At 37.4% G+C, this 25,671-nt stretch overlaps 1 long non-coding RNA gene and 1 pseudogene across 1 annotated transcript in view; both read right to left on the bottom strand.

The window, feature by feature from the left end:
- LOC136033274 (uncharacterized) overlaps nt 1-25,671 on the bottom strand; it is a 166,300-nt gene that overhangs the window by 119,158 nt on the left and 21,471 nt on the right. The window contains exon 4 of the long non-coding RNA XR_010618896.1: nt 15,397-15,712. This is a non-coding gene — a long non-coding RNA (uncharacterized LOC136033274). The remainder of the gene's footprint in view (nt 1-15,396; nt 15,713-25,671) is intronic.
- LOC136033268 (sphingolipid delta(4)-desaturase DES1-like) lies at nt 11,687-13,775 on the bottom strand (annotated as a pseudogene).

Below are 25,671 nucleotides of genomic sequence, written 5' to 3'. Positions count from 1 at the left end.
CTGTGATATTTCGAGCCGTATATTAGTTTGTATGACAATGGCTATGACTATGATTTTTATATATTTAGTGCCTTATATTTTATGATGACAAGAACTGCCGCTGTTCGACATGACCCTGTAAGGCCTTTGATAATAAAATATATTATTGTTTATCGTTGTAGCCTTTTTTAAATTCAAGAATGAAGTCAAGATTCCGGCGAGTATCCTGATCTTGGTACGATTACTATTCTTGAATGTCGTTTTGCTAATTCGTGTGGAGAATGAAAGCATGGTTTGGTTTCCAAAGTCAAACCCCCCGACATGTAGAGGCCTCAATTGGTTGGAAGACAACAAATTTTTTTATCCTAATCTCTCCTAGAGATGCCCTGTCCATCACAGCCCTGGGGCAGGGATTGTAAATCATTCAATTTGTTCTCTCTTTAAATGCAGGATTTATCATTCAGATAAAGGCAAATTTTTGATTCGGAGTTCAATGAAAAATGCCGTGGGTATCAAATTGAAACTTTTCAGAATGTAGAGGGGTTCCCTAAATTAAATCAAAAGGCACTATGTGCATGCAGTTTATCAAAAAGATGGATCAGCAATATACTAAGAACGGCTGAGTGTATTATGCTGAAACGCTCAAAACATGCCGAGGAGGATGTTTTAAAGTTTTATTGGCTGTCTTTTTGGCTTTAAAATTGTTAGGCTCTAAAGTCTTTTTGGACACTAAAGGTCAAACAAGCCCACATTTCTCTTTAGGAAATACTCTATTTTTAAAAACGGTCAATCCACATAATTTACAACCCTTGGCGCGAGGGCTACGGGGGTTTTGTATGCCCAGAGACATACCTACTGGCCTTTTCAACTATGCTGAACAATATGGATGTTTCAAAATCTTCATTGGATGTGCTTGGGAAATTGTTGGGTGAGGGTAAGAACTGATTGACCTCTAATCACTTTGGACTCTCAAAAATGGCAACACAACTTTCATTTTCCAATTAAATGAGCTCTTTTGCCAAGTCTCAATGACAAATCGTTCTGTATGAAGTTCTATACTTGGTGAAAAAACTGTGCCTTCATCACTTTTCACTTGTGCCTTTGATAAAGTTAGCTACTAAGAAAAGAAAGTATGTATATACACAGACATATTTATTTACACAGTCGGCATAGCACTAAATTGAGTTTGTGCACTATTAGTGCTAAATTGAGCACTAATAAGAGTCGGCAAGAAGCACTAAAACTGAGTTGCTTAGAAGCGCATAAAAATTGCACAAACACAAACTATAATTCTTTATGCTGTTAAACAGATCCGTGAAAATTAGAAAAATGAGCGCTGATACTGTGTTGTGCGGCAATAATCTGGTTCCAAAATGCTAGAACTAAGAACAGAAGATTTTTATAGTGCTTTTGGGCTGACTAAAATCCCAGTAATTCAATTTCCTTCAAATCTCTTGATCCCAACAATCCCTACTAGTAGTGCGGAACTTCGTTTTATAACCATTCGGCCAGGAGGTGTAATAAGGGGTTGAAACCAGCCTTACTCTGCTGTCGCACACTCTGTGTTCTGGGTGTTGCACTCCCTGTATCTACCACTGCGCGGTAGGTTGAAAAGCATTCTGAAAAGTAAGCGTTTAAAATCCGGGCCACTGGCGCCATCTATTATTGAAATTCTCACCGCATACCAACTGTACAAAACTTACGAAGATGTCACTACTATTCAGCTTAAGCCAAAAAAGAAAAAGAAATGGCGCGGCAAGCGCGCAGGTAGAAGGGTCCGGGAACGCAGAGAGCGCCGTGTACTTTATAACGCTGATCAAAGTATTCCAGTAATCAGTATAGCTCGCATTGACAGTGGAACAAAAAAGTCAAAGAATAAACAATATGAGACATGCTTAGTTACTATAAATTCCTTAGAGCCTAAACCAACAGTACCAACATTGAAGCCCTACTACCGCAACGAAGCTGCGAACACCTCAGACAACCCCCCTCCTGTGCTAAAACCTGTCACTCTAAGTGCCAAAACAAATTTCCCAAGCCTAATTCTGTGCAATGCCAGGTCACAGACGAATAAAGTGGACGAATTAGAACTTGTCCTACGCATCAACTCGACACCATTAGCAATAATTACCGAATTTTGGGATATTACTACTGAAACAGGCGCCATAAGAGGCTATCTGAACTTTTTCAATACCAGACGTGACAAAAGACACACGACGTGGAGGTGGAGTAGGCATCTATTGCCGTGAAGACTTGCCATGCAGACAACTTAATAACCCTTCAGATTCCTGTCATGAAACGATCTGGCTATGGTGCAGACCGAGAAGGTTACCAAGAACTTACTCGTGTATCATTCTAGCAGCAGTATACTATCCCGAAGGTGCTCGCAACAGACGTGAATTAGTGACGTTTCTGCAGCATCAAGTTGTCAACTTTCGGAAACAATTCAGTAATCCAGCTTTTATCATAGCTGGAGACTTTAACTTAACCGACAAAAAGTGGATTTCACGTGTGTTGGATCTAAAACAAGTGGTCGAAGTTCCCACTCATGAAAGTGGAAGCATACTGGACCTCATACTAACGAATCTTGAGGTGTTTCATGAACCACCAGTTTCCCTCGGACAACTCGCTAAGTCAGACCACAACGTTCTCTGGTGGAAATCAAAGAGCAGAAATAATATGCCGAAACCAAAAAAGTTAAAATAGTTTATAAGCCTCTCAGTGAAAGCTCTATCCAAACATTTATAAAAAGGTCGAGACATTATACTCGATTCTGCAGCAAATGTACAATGAATTTTTTCCAGTTAAAGAACGCACGATATGTGAGACGGATAAGCCGTGGTTAGATACTAATATAAAAAATGATCAAAGAACGATGTAAACTCCATGCTGTAGGAGACACGCTGAATGCAAACAAAATAAGAAATAAAGTCGTCTCAGCCCTCCGAGCTTCCAGAAAAAGATATGTACGGGAAAAAATAGCACCACTCCTTAAGTCAGACTCTCATAAGTGGCATGACGCAGTAAAACGGCTTAGTGGGAAAAAGAAAGGAAACGAAATACGGATCAATAACCCAAACGGTAGTCTGATAAAAGCCTCGGAAGTCAACGAATTCTTTACTCAGATTTGCACTACCCACCCAACCGTAAGTGATGAACAAATGTGTGACATCATTAACAGCAATAGTTCTGATTAAATCGTAGAGGTGTCAGAAATGGCAGTTCACTATGCAATTGGACGACTACGTAACAACTGTGCCACATACCCAGGTGAACTCCCCGTGAAATTACTGAAAGAGTACTCACCCTTCTTAGCCAAGCCTATTGCATCAGTGATAAACCAATGTTTCTCAGAACAATCATTTCCGAAGATGTGGAAAGCTGCATATGTCCGTGTTATACCGAAAGTCAAGACACCCAAGTCCTGTGACCAACTGAGACCAATATCGATAACTCCTAACTTAGCAAAAGTAGCTGAGGGTTTTATTTACCATTCTTTGTTAGAACAAATTGCTCCTGCGATCGATCCGTACCAATATGGTTGCATACGAGGCAGTAGCACTTCAATATATCTTGTGCGAATGTATCACCTAATCGTTCAGTGGTTAGACACTTCTAATAGTACTGCAGACTTACTTCTGGCGGACTACCGAAAAGCATTCGACCTTATCAAACACAAGACTGCATTAACTAATCTGAAAGAAATGGGAGCTAAAACACAAATACTACTATTAGTAAGAGAATTTTTACAAGGGAGACGGCAATCAGTTTACCCTTTGTTTGTAGAAGATACCTGCTCTGAGTGGTCAGAATTAACCTGTGGATGTTCCCAAGGAACGTAATTAGCTGCTCTTTCATTTCTTGTCGTTATCAACCCTTTCCTTGCAGAATTTGAAGAGCGTTTCAAGTTTGTTGATGACTTATCTGCACTTCTCAAATATATAGTAGAAAATGCAGTGACAAAGCAGCAGTATGACCCAACTTTCTTCACAGACTTCATCAACCAGTGTAAGTTGAATAGTCTACAAGTGAATGAACAGAAATCAAAAGTTTTACGATTTAATCCACTCAAGCGAGATATTACTATCCCAGATGCTCTGTTTCCAATTGTTTCCTCTGCAACAATCCTAGGCGTAACATTTACAAGTGACTGCTCGTTTAAGCTGCATGTAGACAATATTGTGCACAAGGGTCACTATTCAATCCAGAGTTTAACAAGTATGGGCAGGTTAGTCTTCTCTGATCGTCAGCTCCTTCTGTCGTATACAACCTACATCAGGCCTTTCCTCGAGTATTGCTGTCCTGTTTGGGGTCCCCAAACTCAGAACATAGCTTACATGACAGATGAACTAGAACAAGTCCAAAAACGCGCTACCAGAATAATACTAGGACCTAGGCTCAGCAGCTACGAAAGTGCCCTTGAGCTCTTGAATTTACTCACTTTATTCGACCGAAGACATGAGCTGATAATGAAATTTGGGAAATCACTATTAACAAACGAGAAACACCGATCCATACTTCCACCATCCGCATCAATCAGCAGATATACTAGGCATTACAAGAAACTAGAACCAGTCAAGTGCCGTACGAACAGATTTGCAAACTCCTTTGTACCATATTTTGTAGGAGCATTTAACAAGTGTTAATTGTAATTTTGCGATTGTAAAAATAGCATAATTTAGCGTTCATTTTTGAGTGCTACGATAGCTATTTAAATAAACGAATACGAATACGATAAACGATAAACGATTTTGGCCGAGTTTTTAGAGAGTCGTTCCCTTGACCGCTGTTCAAGTGAAACAACTAGCTACACCAGGAATTAACCCCTGTTATTGAGTTAGATCAAAATAAACCATCTATTCAAGTAATCAAAAGTGCTGCAATAACTTAGGAACCAGTAAAGGTATTAACTTGAAACATCTAGGGCCACTACTACTACTGTGGCTGCCAATAAGACTGGTTGCAACTGAGACAATGAGTGTTTCCGATTCCGACCACTTGTAACTTGTAATAAATCTTGTTGTGACTACTTTCAAGGAATACTTGGGGGATGTCGAACAAAATCAAAATGCACGAAGTGTGTGCTATTTGTCAAAAGGCCTCATCAGCAATATGCCAGGAATGGCTAAGGACTTGATGTTGAAACTTACATGGCATATTGAATGCTGCTTGAAGCTTTTGGGAGCGCTGAGTTTGTGAGTGTGTGTTTGAGTAAATCAAAAGACACTGTGTATTCACATTACCAAAAGGGTATACATGTTTTTCAGACCACAACGTTCTCTGGTGGAAATCAAAGAGCAGAAATAATATACCGAAACCAAAAAAGTTAAAATAGTTTATAAACATCTCAGTGAAAGCTCTATCCAAACATTTGGCAGGTGGATCGCTAACTTTGACTTTGATCCAATTTGTGTTATAACAAATATTGATAAAAAGGTCGAGACATTATACTCGATTCTGCAGCAAATGTACAATGAATTTTTTCCAGTTAAAGAACGCACGATATGTGAGACGGATAAGCCGTGGTTTGATACTAATAAGAAAATGATCAAAGAACGATGTAAACTCCATGCTGTAGGAGACACACTGAATGCAAACAAAATAAGAAATAAAGTCGTCTCAGCCCTCCGAGCTTCCAGAAAAAGATATGTACGGGAAAAAATAGCACCACTTAGCGATTTAGCAAAGTTAGCGATTCTGGATCGCTAACTTTGACTTTGATCCAATTTGTGTTATAACAAATATTGATAAAAAGGTCGAGACATTATACTCGATTCTGCAGCAAATGTACAATGAATTTTTTCCAGTTAAAGAACGCACGATATGCGAGACGGATAAGCCGTGGTTAGATACTAATAAGAAAATGATCAAAGAACGATGTAAACTCCATGCTGTAGGAGACACACTGAATGCAAACAAAATAAGAAATAAAGTCGTCTCAGCCCTCCGAGCTTCCAGAAAAAGATATGTACGGGAAAAAATAGCACCACTCCTTAAGTCAGATTCTCATAAGTGGCATGACGCAGTAAAACGGCTTAGTGGGAAAAAGAAAGGAAACGAAATACGGATCAATAACCCAAACGGTAGTCTGATAAAAGCCTCGGAAGTCAACGAATTCTTTACTCAGATTTGCACTACCCACCCAACCGTAAGTGATGAACAAATGTGTGACATCATTAACAGCAATAGTTCTGATTAAATCGTAGAGGTGTCAGAAATGGCAGTTCACTATGCAATTGGACGACTACGTAAAAACTGTGCCACATACCCAGGTGAACTCCCCGTGAAATTACTGAAAGAGTACTCACCCTTCTTAGCCAAGCCTATTGCATCAGTGATAAACCAATGTTTCTCAGAACAATCATTTCCGAATATGTGGAAAGCTGCATATGTCCGTGTTATACCGAAAGTCAAGACACCCAAGTCCTGTGACCAACTGAGACCAATATCGATAACTCCTAACTTAGCAAAAGTAGCTGAGGGTTTTATTTACCATTCTTTGTTAGAACAAATTGCTCCTGCGATCGATCCGTACCAATATGGTTGCATACGAGGCAGTAGCACTTCAATATATCTTGTGCGAATGTATCACCTAATCGTCCAGTGGTTAGACACTTCTAATAGTACTGCAGACTTACTTCTGGCGGACTACCGAAAAGCATTCGACCTTATCAAACACAAGACTGCATTAACTAATCTGAAAGAAATGGGAGCTAAAACACAAATACTACTATCAGTAAGAGAATTTTCACAAGGGAGACGGCAATCAGTTTACCCTTTGTTTGTAGAAGATACCTGCTCTGAGTGGTCAGAATTAACCTGTGGATGTTCCCAAGGAACGAAATTAGCTGCTCTTTCATTTCTTGCCGTTATCAACCCTATCCTTGCAGAATTTGAAGAGCGTTTCAAGTTTGTTGATGACTTATCTGCACTTCTCAAATATATAGTAGAAAATGCAGTGACAAAGCAGCAGTATGACCCGACTTTCTTCACAGACTTCATCAACCATTGTAAGTCGAATAGTCTACAAGTGAATGAACAGAAATCAAAAGTTTTACGATTTAATCCACTCAAGCGAGATATTACTATCCCAGATGCTCTGTTTCCAATTGTTTCCTCTGCAACAATCCTAGGCGTAACATTTACAAGTGACTGCTCGTTTAAGCTGCATGTAGACAATATTGTGCACAAGGGTCACTATTCGATCCAGAGTTTAACAAGTATGGGCAGGTTAGTCTTCTCTGATCGTCAGCTCCTTCTGTCGTATACAACCTACATCAGGCCTTTCCTCGAGTATTGCTGTCCTGTTTGGGGTCCCCAAACTCAGAACATAGCTTACATGACAGATGAACTAGAACAAGTCCAAAAACGCGCTACCAGAATAATACTAGGACCCAGGCTCAGCAGCTACGAAAGTGCCCTTGAGCTCTTTAATTTACCCACCTTATTCGACCGAAGACATGAGCTGATAATGAAATTTGGGAAATCACTATTAACAAACGAGAAACACCGATCCATACTTCCACCATCCGCATCAATCAGCAGATATACTAGGCATTACAACAAACTACAACCAGTCAAGTGCCGTACGAACAGATTTGCAAACTCCTTTGTACCATATTTTGTAGGAGCATTTAACAAGTGTTAATTGTAATTTTGCGATTGTAAAAATAGCATAATTTAGCGTTCATTTTTGAGTGCTACGATAGCTATTTAAATAAACGAATACGAATACGATAAACGATTTTGGCCGAATTTTTAGAGAGTCGTTCTCTTGACCGCTGTTCAAGTGAAACAACTAGCTACACCAGGAATTAACCGCTGTTCTTGAGTTAGATCAAAATAAACCATCTATTCAAGTAATCAAAAGTGCTGCAATATCTTAGAAACCAGTAAAGGTATTAACTTGAAACATCTAGGGCCACTACTACTACTGTGGCTGCCAATAAGACTGGTTGCGACTGAGACAATGAGTGTTTCCGATTCCGACCGCTTGTAACTTGTAATAAATCTTGTTGTGACTACTTTCAAGGAATACTTGGGGGATGTCGAACAAAATCAAAATGCACGAAGTGTGTGCAATTTGTCAAAAGGCCTCATCAGCAATATCCCAGGAATGGCTAAGGACTTGATGATGAAACTTACATGGCATATTGAATGCTGCTTGAAGCTTTTGGGAGCGCTGAGTTTGTGAGTGTGTGTTTGAGTAAATCAAAAGACACTGTATTCACATTACCAAAAGGGTATACATGTTTTTCAGACCACAACGTTCTCTGGTGGAAATCAAAGAGCAGAAATAATATGCCGAAACCAAAAAAGTGAAAATAGTTTATAAACCTCTCAGTGAAAGCTCTATCCAAACATTTAGCAGGTGGATCGCTAACTTTGACTTTGATCCAATTTGTGTTATAACAAATATTGATAAAAACGTCGAGACATTACTCGATTCAGCAGCAAATGTACAATGAATTTTTTCCAGTTAAAGAACGCACGATATGTGAGACGGATAAGCCGTGGTTAGATACTAATATAAAAAAATGATCAAAGAACGATGTAAACTCATGCACGAAGTGTGTGCAATTTGTCAAAAGGCCTCATCAGCAATATCCCAGGAATGGCTAAGGACTTGATGATGAAACTTACATGGCATATTGAATGCTGCTTGAAGCTTTTGGGAGCGCTGAGTTTGTGAGTGTGTGTTTGAGTAAATCAAAAGACACTGTATTCACATTACCAAAAGGGTATACATGTTTTTCAGACCACAACGTTCTCTGGTGGAAATCAAAGAGCAGAAATAATATGCCGAAACCAAAAAAGTGAAAATAGTTTATAAACCTCTCAGTGAAAGCTCTATCCAAACATTTAGCAGGTGGATCGCTAACTTTGACTTTGATCCAATTTGTGTTATAACAAATATTGATAAAAACGTCGAGACATTACTCGATTCAGCAGCAAATGTACAATGAATTTTTTCCAGTTAAAGAACGCACGATATGTGAGACGGATAAGCCGTGGTTAGATACTAATATAAAAAAATGATCAAAGAACGATGTAAACTCCATGCTGTAGGAGACACACTGAATGCAAACAAAATAAGAAATAAAGTCGTCTCAGCCCTCCGAGCTTCCAGAAAAAGATATGTACGGGAAAAAATAGCACCACTCCTTAAGTCAGATTCTCATAAGTGGCATGACGCAGTAAAACGGCTTAGTGGGAAAAAGAAAGGAAACGAAATACGGATCAATAACCCAAACGGTAGTCTGATAAAAGCCTCGGAAGTCAACGAATTCTTTACTCAGATTTGCACTACTCACCCAACCGTAAGTGACGAACAAACGTGTGACATCATTAACAGCAATAGTTCTGATTAAATCGTAGAGGTGTCAGAAATGGCAGTTCACTATGCAATTGGACGACTACGTAACAACTGTGCCACATACCCAGGTGAACTCCCCGTGAAATTACTGAAAGAGTACTCACCCTTCTTAGCCAAGCCTATTGCATCAGTGATAAACCAATGTTTCTCAGAACAATCATTTCTGAAGATGTGGAAAGCTGCATATGTCCGTGTTATACCGAAAGTCAAAACACTCAAGTCCTGTGACCAACTGAGACCAATATCGATAACTCCTAACTTAGCAAATGTAGCTGAGGGTTTTATTTACCATTCTTTGTTAGAACAAATTGCTCCTGCGATCGATCCGTACCAATATGGTTGCATACGAGGCAGTAGCACTTCAATATATCTTGTGCGAATGTATCACCTAATCGTCCAGTGGTTAGACACTCCTAATAGTACTGCAGACTTACTTCTGGCGGACTACCGAAAAGCATTCGACCTTATCAAACACAAGACTGCATTAACTAATCTGAAAGAAATGGGAGCTAAAACACAAATACTACTATCAGTAAGAGAATTTTTACAAGGGAGACGGCAATCAGTTTACCCTTTGTTTGTAGAAGATACCTGCTCTGAGTGGTCAGAATTAACCTGTGGATGTTCCCAAGGAACGAAATTAGCTGCTCTTTCATTTCTTGCCGTTATCAACCCTTTCCTTGCAGAATTTGAAGAGCGTTTCAAGTTTGTTGATGACTTATCTGCACTTCTCAAATATATAGTAGAAAATGCAGTGACAAAGCAGCAGTATGACCCGACTTTCTTGACAGACTTCATCAACCAGTGTAAGTCGAATAGTCTACAAGTGAATGAACAGAAATCAAAAGTTTTACGATTTAATCCACTCAAGCGAGATATTACTATCCCAGATGCTCTGTTTCCAATTGTTTCCTCTGCAACAATCCTAGGCGTAACATTTACAAGTGACTGCTCGTTTAAGCTGCATGTAGACAATATTGTGCACAAGGGTCACTATTCAATCCAGAGTTTAACAAGTATGGGCAGGTTAGTCTTCTCTGATCGTCAGCTCCTTCTGTCGTATACAACCTACATCAGGCCTTTCCTCGAGTATTGCTGTCCTGTTTGGGGTCCCCAAACTCAGAACATAGCTTACATGACAGATGAACTAGAACAAGTCCAAAAACGCGCTACCAGAATAATACTAGGACCCAGGCTCAGCAGCTACGAAAGTGCCCTTGAGCTCTTGAATTTACCCACCTTATTCGACCGAAGACATGAGCTGATAATGAAATTTGGGAAATCACTATTAACAAACGAGAAACACCGATCCATACTTCCACCATCCGCATCAATCAGCAGATATACTAGGCATTACAACAAATTAGAACCAGTCAAGTGCCGTACGAACAGATTTGCAAACTCCTTTGTACCATATTTTGTAGGAGCATTTAACAAGTGTTAATTGTAATTTTGCGATTGTAAAAATAGCATAATTTAGCGTTCATTTTTGAGTGCTACGATAGCTATTTAAATAAACGAATACGAATACGATAAACGATAAACGATTTTGGCCGAGTTTTTAGAGAGTCGTTCCCTTGACCGCTGTTCAAGTTAAACAACTAGCTACACCAGGAATTAACCCCTGTTCTTGAGTTAGATCAAAATAAACCATCTATTCAAGTAATCAAAAGTGCTGCAATATCTTAGGAACCAGTAAAGGTATTAACTTGAAACATCTAGGGCCACTACTACTACTGTGGCTGCCAATAAGACTGGTTGCGACTGAGACAATGAGTGTTTCCGATTCCGACCGCTTGTAACTTGTAATAAATCTTGTTGTGACTACTTTCAAGGAATACTTGGGGGATGTCGAACAAAATCAAAATGCACGAAGTGTGTGCTATTTGTCAAAAGGCCTCATCAGCAATATCCCAGGAATGGCTAAGGACTTGATGTTGAAACTTACATGGCATATTGAATGCTGCTTGAAGCTTTTGGGAGCGCTGAGTTTGTGTGTGTGTGTTTGAGTAAATCAAAAGACACTGTGTATTCACATTACCAAAAGGGTATACATGTTTTTTTCTTTTTTCAGTTTTTTATGGAAGATATTTTTTAATTCTTTTATGTTATTTTTTTTTATATATTGACGTCATACTTAGTGACAGACAGACGGATAGACAGACAGACTATATAGTACTATTAGCTGTTGGGGTGGCGCTTTGCGCCACCCCAACACCTACATCCCCGTTGAAGTTGTGTCCCAGTGTCCCGGTCTGTAATTTATCTTTGAGTGTCCCGGTCGTCATTTATAGCCGGTCGTTATTTGTGTCCCAGTGTCCCAGTCTGTAATTTCTCTTTGAGTGTCCCGGTCGTCATTTATATTCCCTGTGTCCCGGTTTTTAGTTTTTTTTTTCTCTCCTTTATTTTTCAGTTTTTTTCCTTTTTTTAGTTTTTCTTTTTCAGTTTTTAGTTTTTTTAGTTTTTTTCATTAGTTTTTAGTTTTCTTTATTAGTTTTTAGTTTTCTTTTCTTTTTAGTTTTTTTCAGTTTTTTATCTTTTTTTAGTTTTTTTTTTAGTTTTTTAGCTTTTTTAGTTTTTTTAGTATTTTCTTTTTAGTTTTTTTGTAGTTTTTACCTTTTTTAGTTTTTTTTTCTTCTTTTGTATTAATGCCAAGGCCAAGGTTCGAACCTGGAACCTCTCGGACCTAGAACCTGGAACATAACGCTTTACCAACTCAGCTACTTCGGCTGGAATACATTCGTTTTTGAATTGGTATATGATGAAATAATTCAGACGTCATATGCGGACAGACAGACAGACACAGAAACAAACAACTTATTTTTATATATATAAGATAGATAAAAATTTCTCTTTCAACGATCTTCTTACAATTAAAAATTTGTATTTTAACAATTTTCTTAAATACTTATAATGACGTCATATACTAAAGCGCAAGCTTTAACGACCAGAAAATTGATCTGAATTTTAGAATTTGATCTGATATTAGGAACAGGATACATAGTTAGTGCTGTAATCAAGCGCAATTTTGATTTGCTCGAGAAACACGACTATAGTATGGTTTGGGCATAACAACTGCAACAAACTTCACAGTTTTATTCGGACATATATGAACTTATGGCAGTGAAAAATAAAAATAAATAAAACAAAATAAATGATAAAAGTGGTAAAATCTAGACTAGTTTTATCTAAATCACAAACTATTTTTAGAGTTATTCACATCTAATCAACGGAGCTACTCTTGACACGAGCGTAGGGGCCAACATCAGGATCCATGAGAAAATCAAATTGAACCTTTACCCAGGAATGGTGATGCGGTAGTGCATCATAGTATTCTGGTGCTATTGCTCGTACCTGAGGAAGCCTCGAGCCTGGAACTGCAGGAAAATCATGATACTCATTATGATAGCCAACATTGAACGTAATCCAATTTAATGGACCATAATAGGAATATGTTTCGAAGCCCTTCTTAAACATGTAAAGCTCACTAATAAAGTGCCCAGCGACTGGGTGAACTCCCATAGCAAGGAGAGAACCACCAAGCATGTACACCAAGCTCTTTACATCAAGGAAATAGAATAATGCAAAATTGAATGACAGTTGCAAGACTGTGTTGAAAAGTTCTAGCTTGGTACGAGAGCGAGGTCGGATAAATACGGGTCGTAGGGCATAGAAAAGGGAATGGAGGATTAGCCAGAGTAGTTTACCACCAGTGGTACTAAACAGTTTGGCTTCAAGTGATGTTGGTATGTCGCTATCGAGTTTGTCGTCACCCTGGTATCTGTGATGCTCCAAATGGTACTTCTTAAAAGCGCAGGCAAAAGGCAAGCCAATTGGCAAATTGGCAAAAATTCCAAAAATTTTGTTAGCCATTGGTCTAGCATGGCCAAACGCCAAATTGTGAGAAACCTCATGAATTGCTAACATCAGGGAGTGGTTGATCACACCACCAAAACAATATGCCAGACCCAATACAGTGTACCAGCTCCAATTTTTGACAAGATATAATATAAGCAACTGTGTCAGTACCGTGGCCATAACTATCCATTTGAATTTGGGGTCATACCAAAACAGCCGTTTGATTTGAGGATAAATTGCAAGAATTTCTTCTGGGTGCATGAGGCTCTTGATCTTCTGTCCACTCAAAATCTGTCCTCGATACATGCTGTCCCATTTTCAACTGAACAAATAAAAATACTTTGCGTGAGTCCTGTATTATTGCTTAATGTATGTAATTTGCTAAGTAAAAATAAGAGATCCTTTGGGAGGAAACATTCCTGTAGACAATTTTATATTTGAGTCAACAATATTGTTGCAGTTACCATTTTTTAGCTCTTTACGCAATTTTATGTCTTATCATACTGTTTCTTTTCAAATAGAGCATAATATAGATTCTCATTGTCGCTTGTCTTCTAACCGCAGACAATTTGCTGTCTTTTAATATCAAGTCTTTTCAAAGATTTTTTATTATTAAAGCAAGTCCAATTCTACCAATGATTTCAACTAAACTACAACATTTGGTTTTCTTTTTTAAGGGTTTTGAATTGTTGTAAACCATCGTTAAAATATCAAATCGTCAATTGTAATAATTGCAAATGTTCGTTTTTGAGCCTTCTTACTTTCATTATGTAACTGGTTGTGTTCAAACCTGTAGCTTAATCACGTAGCGAGTCGATTTTATCTAATAAAAAAACAAAGTAATTTTTAAATTTTTCAGGCATTTTTGTAGTTTTAATTAAAAAATTCAAATTATTGCTAAGGCACTGTATTCTTGCAGTTTACGTATTAACTTTAGCGATTCTGAATTGGAATTAAAAAAATTTGTCTTAAAGACATTGCGTATACTTATAAGAAAAGAAATTCGGTAGTGATATTTTACTAACAACGACTTCAACCAAGCTTCAAACTTTTGGTATCCTTTTTTAAGGTTTTTCAATTGTTGTATCCCTTGTCAAAATATATACAAATATTTTTTGCAAATACCAGTTTTTTTCATTTTTACGCAATTTAATGTCATACTGAGCCTATTCAAAGATATTTGATTATCACCGCCGGTCCGATGTCTAACAACGATTTTTACGAAGCTTTAAACTTTTTGTTTTCTATTTCCGGGTTTTGAATTGTTTTGATCCCTTGTCAAAATATATGCAAATATTTTTGCAATTACCAGGTTTTTGCTTTTTAAGCATTCTATGTACCCAATTAAAATACATACCCAAATTAAAAAAAAAAACATTTTTGTGATTAAAATAAAAAGAAGCGAAAAAATATGGAAAAAAATAGCCTTCGAACAGTTCACAAAAAAATGAATAAAAACCGGGACTGGACTTCCAAGTTCCGAGACTTTCGTTTAGCTGTTCATAGTTGCATAATCTTTAATTACTGTTTTGGCGAAACAACAATTAACACAACGATACGAACCAAACAAAAACAAAGACAATTTATTTCTTTATATAATCCATTAGTTTATTTTTACAACTGAAACAAAATTAAAAGATGTTATCAAAATTAAAAAAAAAACAGGCCTTTTGGTGATTAAGTTTTTTTTTTTACTTTCGAAAAATTCGTAAAAAAAACTATATTCTAAGGTACTGTATTTGTAAATTCCAGACCTTCGTGATTTAACTCTTCATATTTGCATAATCTTTTATTTATTTTTCAATTGTGTGTACTTATCAAGCAGGTGAAATATAAGCAGATGATATGTAATATAAAGCATATCTACGCTATAATAAAACAAATAAAAGGGCTATGGTTGCTACACATTTTCAAATTGACTCTTGTTCAATTAAAAAAAAAAAAAAAAAAAAAAAAAAAGAAAAAAAAAAGCTGGATTTCAGAAATATATGAATCAGATGCCATGTTGAGTGATCAATTTTGTAATCTTCTAATTTGGACACGAACCAGCCATTCCTTACTTTCAGTTCATAGATTTCTGATAATCGTATTTTTTGTTCAGACCTTATTCTAGTCCAACACTATCAGGGTTGTAGTTATTAAAATATTTTGTTAGCATGCGATACCTCTGCAAAAGGACTTACCTTTGCATACCACGCCTCAAAATTTGGTTTGAGCCCTTAAATAAACTTCAAGGGAAACAAAAACCCCTTCCAAGAACACCGACCTCTTCCCTGCTTTATCTTGAAACTTCTCAAATCTTGAATTTAATCTTTTAATCGTGTATCAATTTTTCTGGCTATTCGGGTGTTTTCTGGATTTGAGATAAGTTCAGAGGCTGAACTGTTCACACTTTCAAAATAAGGAAGGCGAGAAGATATGTCAGCTGATAGGAGACGTTGTTCCCGAAGCTCCTCAGATAGTCTTTCTGATCTTAAACTGGCTGGTTTGGTTAGATTCCTAAAAGAGAGACAAAATATGTCATTAAAGGAATCTTTTCAGTTGAGTCAAAGAACTGCAACCGTCTTATATAGGTTGCAGAGCTTCATTGCCTTCCATTGATAGATGCAGTAAGTGACGTTAGTTTTAGTTTCAAAGACGAGTTTATTCTTTTTTGTAAATGTATCAGTCCAGTTCGGTTCGATTTCTCTGTCACTTTTACAGAATTCAGAAAATTACAAACTCTGGATGTCATCTTTTTTTCAAAGAACAAATTGACCTTCAAAATGAAAGCCAGCACAACTACACCTCAGCTTACTATCATAATGTGCTACTAGAACAACAAACAAACAAAAAGGTTAAAAAACATTTCAGCAGTCTTTTTGGAAAATTTTTCAACAAAGATCGGTTGTTGCTCACACACGGGGTAAAGCGAATGAGACTACGCAAACGGTGAAATCCCACCACCCCAAACTAAAAGCTATATACTCTAGAATCATTATGGAAGATAAATTCTCGAAAATAATCTCCTGTTCCTCCCTAAAAGATGGACTGAATTTTTACATATATCTTCTGGTTTTGACAGTTTATGATTTAAAAATCAGAAAATCAACACTGATTTTCACTGAAAGTGTATCAACACTCATAATAGCGATATTTGTATAAGTAATACTGAATAAATGCAGCATGTCAACATTATTATTATTCGTGATTGAGACAAATCCCTTATTGATACAAGGGCTTCTCCTGTTGGGGATTAAAGTCCAAATGTTAATGAATAAAAAGATATTAATGGATATCTTTTAGATTTCATTCGTTAGTGATAGAGCCATAAAAATCAAATAACATAATTTAATTCAAGGGTAAAAGGTTGAAGATCAATTTGGATTCTCTCGCCATTTCCTTCACGTCCAAAATCTCTCTGTTTAAGCTCTTAAATACGTTTACTTTCAATTCAAGCTATAATTACACAGAGAACTGCAATAACTATTTTTACAAAATAATCTAGTCTCTGCTAAAGATTCCCTTAACTAAGAGAACTCCTAAATTGAGATTGTTTCTCAGAGTTGCAATGCATACACCTGTTACACCAAAACTGGTAGCCTACCTCTAACACCTAGTTCAAATGCAAATAGTGAAACTTTTCAAACTGTTATTCTTCCGTGGAATTTGGACTCTTTTTAATGTGAGGTGACTTTTCCTCGACTGAGAGGATATACAATTGTTTTTAATTTAACAGTCCTCTTTAACTGGTTCACAAAATATACATGAATGGACATTTACAGCTCAATGGGGGCTCCAATAAAGTGCAGTTATTACAAACTTGCACTCAACAAATTAAATCCTTCTCCCCCCCCCTCTCCTGGCATTCGTCCACAAATTTAAAAATCTTTCAAACTTGGATTCAACCGTCTAACGGAAAAATCTACGTCTAAAGGAAAAAACAGGTTTTTTTCAACTGAAGGTTAGGAGCAACATTAAAACTCAAAACGAATATAAATTATTCAACATATAATGAGGCCCCCCCCCCCTGATCAGTACAATTTCTCTTCATACTAAATTTTTTTTTCATTTTTGAAAAAGCTGAATATTCTAATAAAACCATTCTTGTGTTTCTGGAATCATTCTTAAAAAATTGGGACATCATTTAAACTTTAGCGTAAAGGCTCAGGTAATGAGGAGGGAGGCGATCCCTTCACAGAATAAATTATGTTCGTTTTGAATTTTAACGTTGCTTTACTTTCAGTTGAAACAATTATTTTCTGAATTTAATTTCTGATCATTTTTTAAATAATACCTGTATATATGGCTCAACCTAACTGACAAACCCTCTGTAAAATTTTTTGCAGAAGATTTAGCCGTCTTTAGCATACTTTCAGCTGAAAGACTTTGAGCTCTAGTAATTTACCAATTACTCCAAAAATCTTTCCAGGAACATTATCTACCGGTAATCCAAACATGCTGAAAATTTTTCCTGTAAGATTCCCCTGGAGCATCTCCACCTATGAAATTGAGCAGGCAAAGAGAAAGCACGACAAACAAAAAGAATTTCGTAGTATATTTCTGTCAAATATTCCCAGTATAAAATGTTCCCTGTATGTTTTACCCCATAAATTTCTTTCATAAAAATATTAGTATACTTTCAGTATCAATTCAGAGTTCAAAGTGTCAACATCTAAATTGGATATTGCATGGACATTATTAATTCAGTAAGTTTTTTGTGAAGAAAAACAAAATTTCGTAATAGGGATTATAGTGACGCATAAGTATGAATCAGTCGTGCTCTTTGACCAGTTTGACTGGTTTTTCCCAGTAAAGGATAATGGATAACAGCGAGTATATACATTGCCCGGTAATGAACTTTTTGCAAAACAACTGGGAAGAAGGTATTGAAGACGCTACTATTATTCAACACGCAATAGACTTTTTTGAATGCGGTGTTATTGCTGATGCGAAAAGCGAATTTTGGGCGAAGGTTGTGCCTAATGATAATTGCCCCCGGCGCATCGGTGCGAAAGCTTCTGCGAACAATGTGAAAGATATTCTTGATTTTATTAAGAAACTGGACTCTGAGGAGGTATCAACTCCGATTTATGTGATCAAGTCTCAAACCGAGGTCCCGGTTTTGCCCGCAGTCGCGTATTCTAGGCTGTCAACAAAGGTGAATCGTGTGGAACAACTACTCAAGGTTGTTGCCACCAAGCTGGATGCTTATGAACTGAATTACCCGCAACTGCCGAAACCTGCAATTCCCGACTCGCATGCTACTATTGTTGTGTCGAACCTTCCATCTACCCTTTCGGACCCAATAAAACGAAAAGATCTGATAGATCAGATTGATGGAAACGAATCAATCACTAGCATTCGCCCCGTTCGTGACAAACTGTTTATCAATATAGATAAGTCAGTTGCTGAAGATTTCCGCTTATCGGTGACTGGTGCGTTTACTGGCTCTTCTGCGAAAGTTCTAACCAAGAAGTTTTACGGACTCCTGAAGGGAATCCCGCCTGATTTTGAACTGTCCGACCTGATATCGTGCCCTGGTGTTTCTGGTGCCTCTAGGCTAGGGAAATCGCTTGCAGTAAAACTTGAATTCTCCGATGCAACATCAAGAGTCGAAGCATTTAGATATGGTCTCAAAGTTGGATACGAAATCCTAAGTGTTTATGAGTTCAAAGCGATTCCCCGGTGCTGTAACAATTGCCGATCCCCTGACCATCTCCAGTCGTCTTGTCCCAGTGTTACACCAAAATGTGCGCGATGTGCCGGTCCTCATGTTTCAGATAGAGACTCGCCTTGCAATTTGTCACCTAAGTGCGCAAACTGTGGAGGTGATCATGTTTCGTTTAGCCTCACTTTCCCTAAATTGAAAGCAATTGTCAGTCGCAAGTTACCGAAAACAAACTAATGTCTGAATCAGTATCACTCGTGTCCTTCAATATTAATGGGACGAAAAACAAGGACCTGACCATTGATGAACTGTACAGTAAGTTTGATATTGTATGCTTTCAGGAACATCTTTTGACCGCAACGAGTGTTAATTTCCTGCGCCGCTGTTCCGCCCACTTTGTTTTCACAACAAATGCTAAATCTACTTTTGGAAGGCCTTCAGGGGGTTTAGCATGTATTATAAAACAAAAGCTCAGCTTTCTGTCCCCGTCATGCTATTTCTCTGATGAACATCTATTGGCTATAAGACTTGGTAAAACCGTATTGATAAACACTTACCTGCCTCACGATGGGAAGAATATGACATCGCTTAATAAATTCTCCAAAGCATGCTAGTTTGAAAACTCCCCTTCAAAGTATAAGCAAAAATGGGTACGAATTTATTATAATTGGAGATATGAACACTGATGTAAAACGTGATTCTGCTCGTACTGTGAACCTACTTGATTGTCTCCCTGATTACAGAATAATTGCGAAGGATCTACCTTTCTCGTATGTGCATAATTCCGGCAGCTTATCGGATATTGATCACGTGATTTGTTCCCCGTTCATTACATCTTCAACAGTGCATGTCCACGAAGATGAGCAAGATATTGATAACCTTCCTTTATTGCTATGCTTTTCGATTAGAAAAGATAGTACTGACCAGGCTTGTGCTCCTGCCTCTAAATGGTTTGTGCGGAGTAATTGGAAAAATGTTAATATGCCATTATATATTTCAACCCTGGCCATTCTCCTTGGTTCTTTACGTGTACTTTTTCATCTACTCCAGCTGAGTGTTAGTCCTACTAAAAGTAATTACGATCTGAATCATTATTACAACCAAATCGTGTGTTGTTTAAAACGCACTGAGGAGGTTGCTGTCCCTCAGGAGCGAGTGAGGAAAAGTACAAGGAAACCAATCTGGTCGTGTGACCCTGAGCTGAAAAGTGTGAAAAATAAAGCCAAATTGTGGCTGCGTATATGGGTTGCTAACGGTCGACCATTAGCTGGGAATGTGTTTGAAATAAAACAAAAAACTAAGCGTGAGTTTAAGAAATGTCTGCGATCGAGCCGTTACAAAGGGTTAGACTATCCTACCAATAAGAAAGAATGGGACAAAGTGATTAATTCAGCTAATTTAAATAACTCGGCAAATCCTAATTGCCCCATTACGCCTTCCGCATGGTCTGACCACTATTCAGTTATATTTTCCAAAGTGAATTATGTAGTGCACGCGCTTTATTCGAAACTGCTTGATTCGGTTCTCCCGCCTTCCCTGACTCAGGCACAAGTTATTCCCGTTTCAGTTGACGCTGTAATTGCATCCGTTAAGAAATTGAAATCAAGTTCTCTTGATATTGATGGTATCAGTGCTTGTCATCTAAAAATAAATTGCCCGTCTTTGTTTTTCCATTTAGTTGTTTTTCCAAATGCGCCTTTGTTGTTCCCTCGTTCCTGACAGCTTTTTGTGTGGAACTGTCACTTCTGTACTTAAACGAGGTAAGACTCCTTTGGATTATTCTTCTTAAAGGCCTATCACGGTTGCTTGTAATTTTAGTAAAATCCTTGAACACATCCTACTTCCTTTCATAAGTATGAATGCTAATTTCGGGGAGAATCAGTTTGGTTTTCGGTCTGGCATCGGGTGCCAGCACGCTCACCGTGCTCTTGCTTTCCTTCTTAAAGATGCTTCGGCTAAAGGGTATGGTCTTCATATTTGTGCTCTTGATCTTTCTAAGGCTTTCGATAGTGTTGTACATAGTCAGGCTCTTTACTCTCTTTATAGTCACGGTATTAACCTTTCAGTTATTTTTCTTCTAAAGTTTTGGTATAGTAATTCTTATCTTCGAATTAAAACTAATGGTGCCCTTTCATCTTCTAATGTTCTTGTTCGTCGGGGCGTACGGCAGGGTGGAGTGTTATCTCCTAGTATTTTCAAATTTTGTATCTCTGGTATTCTTGAGAATATTTCTTCTGTGTTTTATTGGTTTGAGTGATATTTCTTACCTTGCTTATGCTGATGACATTCTTCTAATTAGCCGGTCTAAACTCAGTCTATCGCAGATGGTTCATAAAGTTCCTTCTTCTTTTACTAAAATGGGTCTTTCGCTTAATGTTGATAAATGTGAGTATCTTTCTTTCAATGTTCCCTCTTCTCCTAGGCCTCTAAATTTTCAAAATTTTTCTATCCCTCATGTAGATTCGATCCGGTGGTTGGGTATTACACTTACAAATAATCTTAAAACTCTTCGGGAGCGTGCTGTCTGGGATGCTAGAGTGAAAATCCAGATTGGTTACTCTAAAATTGTAGCCAATCGAGGGAAATACAATCGTATTGCCCTTGGTAAGCTTTATTCTACTTTTTCCGATCATTCTGTTCTTTACCTTTCTGGGCTTTACCCTATATTTAAGAAAAAAGATATTAGCGATATTCGATCCTCTTATTTCCGTTTCTGTAAATTTCTTCTCTATCTTCCTCTGTGGTATAGGAATCGAAAGATAATCAAAAGTTCCTTCTTCCGAATATTACTGAGAAGCTGACTGGTCTACACAAAAAGCTCTCAGAAACGGCGTATCGGCGTTTGTCGCCTCACCACGGTCTGATCCGTTTGTATGATTAATGTCTATTGTTGCCTCTCGTTTTTTTTTTTTTTTTTGTATCACATTTTTTTTTATTTGTTTTCCGTTTTTCTTCAAGTTTTTACTCCACTATTTATCTTTTTGATGTAAGTGGGCTAGAAATAAATATTATTATATCAAATCCTATACAATTACTCCAAAAATCATCCCTTCCAGGGATATTATTTCCCGGTAATCCAAACATGCTGAAAATTTTTCCTGTAAGATTCCCCTGGAACATCTCCACCTATAAAATTGAGAGGCAGAGAAAGTGCGACAAACAAAAAGAATTTCGTAGTATATTTCTGTCAAATACCCCCAGTATAAAATTTTTCCTATATATTTTACCCCATAAATTTCTCTCATAAAAATATTAGTATACTTTCCTATATCAAATGATATACCTAAGCAATTTTATTGCTTAAAAACCAATCCCCTGGGGCTGGGTGGGTCATGTTATCTCTTAGGGCATATTTTTGATTTTTTCAACTAGGTTGAACTCAACGACTGTCTCAAAACTTCGTTCGAGTGATTTTGGTACGAAATGAGCATGGGAAGGGGGCTAGTTGTCCTCTAATATTTTAAGTTACTTAAGAAGGGCACTAGAATTTCTAAATTCTGTTAAAATGAGCCCTCTCCATGTTCTAGGACCGTTGGTTTGATACGATTACCCCTCAGAAAAAAAAAAAAAAAAATCAAACTAACACGCTTTTGTGGTTTTTCCTCGGGCATAAAATATAAAATTCCACATTTTTAAAGGTAGGACCTTCAAAACTTTGAAGTGGCATTTTCTGATACTCTGAATCTGACGGTGTGATTTTCACTAGCATTCTTTGACTCTTAGGGGGTGTTCCTCCCGCCGCCTTTTAAAAATCAGGCAAATTTTCTCAGGGCCTTAATCTTTTATGGTAACATTAAGCCTAATAAATCTTATATATTGAGAATCAGTATTTATAAGTTAATTCAAAAGTTTTTTTTTTCAATTTTAGTTTCTATTGAGCGGTACTGCTCTTTACTTACGGTGCATTACCACGAACAATTTAAAGCTTCTTCGGGAATTTTTATGGTGTTTTAAGTTTTGGTCGCGTTTCCCGTCTGTTCCCAGCACTTAAAATGTCGTTAGGTATTTTAATGGCAATGTGTTTAATACAAATACAACTCATTTGTTTCTTTTTCTGCCATTTTACCATTATTTACGAATATAATTTGATCGTTTGTATTGTTTGATCGTTTTGTATACTAATCCAGGATATTTTTTAAACTGAGTATTTTCTAGCAGTATTTTTTTCAAATCTTTTTTTAGGTGCTAGAGACCGAAGATCGTCCTTTACTAAACAACCCAGGGAACAGATACCACTGCAACAATGAGAGAAGATTTAGGTACATGAGGATTTGATATCAATAACTACTTCTGCGAATTTATTAGTCTGCTAAGATCAAGCTGAGATTTAATATGAACCTTAGCCATACATATCTACAACAACGAAAATAAAGTCAGGGGGTTTAAATGACTCCAAAGACAAAGAGCATCAAACTTTTTCGTCCATATTAATATTAATTAGACTAAAACGTTGAAAGTATTATGTAGTCTTCAGGACTGTATATTTCACTAAAGCACTAAGAATACTTTTTGGTTGAAGTGATGACATGGCTTAATCTTGCCATAGGGGACTTGAGAGCTGACTCAGGGGTTCTCTGGGACCTGCAGGACGCTCTGTCAGTATTTTCTAATCAAATAAAAGCTAATACAATTTCCATTCTTTTTCTTTTATTTCCCTATAAGATTCAAAGAAGAATTGGGATAGCTAAGAAAAAAGAGAAGCTTCGTCGCGTCTCTCTCACTCCCAAAAACTATTCTTAAAACTACATGAAGGATTTGCTGCTGATATGCTGAAGGAAATAATCCTTCTTCATACAAGCCTGATGTGATTAGGGAACCACAAATCCACTTCTACCTCATATTACTTCATTTATCTTGCCAAAACTGCTAGAAAATGTCTTAGAAAAATTGATCCCTGGTTTAATTTAATTTCCATTTAAGATCTCCTAACAGTATTTTACCCTGTAAGCTACAAGGCATTAGTTCAGAAATTAGTCGCTAAATTCAATATTGACACCTAAATTCCTTAGGAGTCATCAGCTGGAGCTCAAGCTGATATGATAATATAAAAAATTAAAAAAAAATACAAGTCAATTGCGTCCACTCCACCCTAACTTAAAACCAACTGTTCGTCTCTTAAAACATGATCTCCAGCATCTCAAAGTCAAAAGAGAATCATCATACTAAGCAGGTTACTTCCAACAGAAACTAAACTAAGGCTTCTATAATTACCGCACTCACACTGATCATATCTCCAATTAATTAAAAAAGAAAAAACTTAATTTAAACTTAAACTTTAAGGAAAAACTTAATCAAAAAATTAATTTAATTAATTTTTTAAAGAAAAGTGAACAAGAGCTAAGAGCTCATATGGCACTTGTGACGAGGTCAGAAGAGCAAAGAGCCAAGAATTCATATGGCATGAGCTCTAGCAAAATTTTAAGAATCCATAGATTAATTTAAAAGGAAAATCAGAGGCCTAATGCCGGAAGGAATTTAAAATAAGAGATCTGAAACACAAAGTCATGAAGATCTGATCACCTGCTCGTAAGTTAAAATACCTCCTTTTTTTAATATTTCCTCTCTCTTTATTCCCCAGATGGTCAAATCGAAAAAAACGACATTATCAAGTCAAATTATGCAGGTCCCTGACATGCCTACCAAATTTCATCGTCCTAGCACATCCAGTAGCGTCAAACTCACCAAAGCACTGGACCTCCCCCCCCCCCCCCAGTCTCCCAAAAAGAGAAGATCGAGTCTGGTTAGGTGAATCATGTATCTACAACATTTGCTTATTCTATCCACCAAGTTTCATCCCGATCTCTCCACACTATGCGTTTTTCAGGATTTCCAGTTTCCCCCCCCCCCCCAACTCCTCGAAATGTCACCAGATTTAAAATAAGTGCTCTGAGACATTAGTTCCTGCTAAATATCAAATTTCATTAAGATCCGGTAACCCGTTCTTAAGTTAAAAATATCTAAATTTTTCTAATTTTTCTGAATTAACACCCGCTCCAACTGCCCAAAAAGGGAGCAGATTCGGTCCGGTTATTTCAATCACGTATCTAAGACTTATGCTTATTCTTCTCACCAAGTTTCATCCTGATATCTCAACTCTAAGCGTTTACCAAAATTTCGGGTCCCCCCCCTAACTCCCTCCAATGACACTGGATCGCGTAGGGATTTAAAATAAGAGATCTTAGTTATGAGATCCTTCTAAGTATGAAATTTCATTAAGATCCGATCGTTCCTTCGTAAGTTGAAAATACCTCATTTTTTTTATTCTTCAGAATTAACCCTTCCCCAAACTCACCCGAAGAGAGCGGATCCGTTCCAGTTATGTCAATCACGTGTCTAGGACATATGCTTGTTTTTCCCACCAAGTTTCATTCCGATCCCTCAACTCTAAGCGTTTTCCAAGATTTTAGGTTTCCCCCTCTAACTCCCCCCAATGTCACCGGATCAAGCCGGGATTTAAAATAAGAGCTCTGAGACACCAAATCCTTCAAATATCAAATTTCATAAAGATCCGGTCACCTGTTCGCAAGTTAAAAATACTTCATTTTTTCTTACTTTTTCAAATTAACCGTCCCCCCACTCTCCCTGGATGGTCGAATCGGGGAAACGAGTACTTCTAATTTAATCTGGTCTGGTCCCTGATACACCTGCCGAATTTCATAGTCATAGCTTATTTGGAAGTGCCTAAACTGGGAAAACCAGGACAGACAGAGAGACCGACAGAATTTACGATCGCTATATGTTACTTGGTAAATACCAAGTACCATAAAAGCTAAGAAAAACTGTACAGTCATTCAGTTTTCTTTTTTCG

The sequence above is a fragment of the Artemia franciscana genome, chromosome 11 (assembly GCF_032884065.1).
Source record: "Artemia franciscana chromosome 11, ASM3288406v1, whole genome shotgun sequence".
Lineage (NCBI taxonomy): Eukaryota > Metazoa > Arthropoda > Branchiopoda > Anostraca > Artemiidae > Artemia > Artemia franciscana.
The sequence above is the reverse complement of the archived record's forward strand: the minus strand, read 5'-3'. Positions and strand labels throughout refer to the sequence as shown.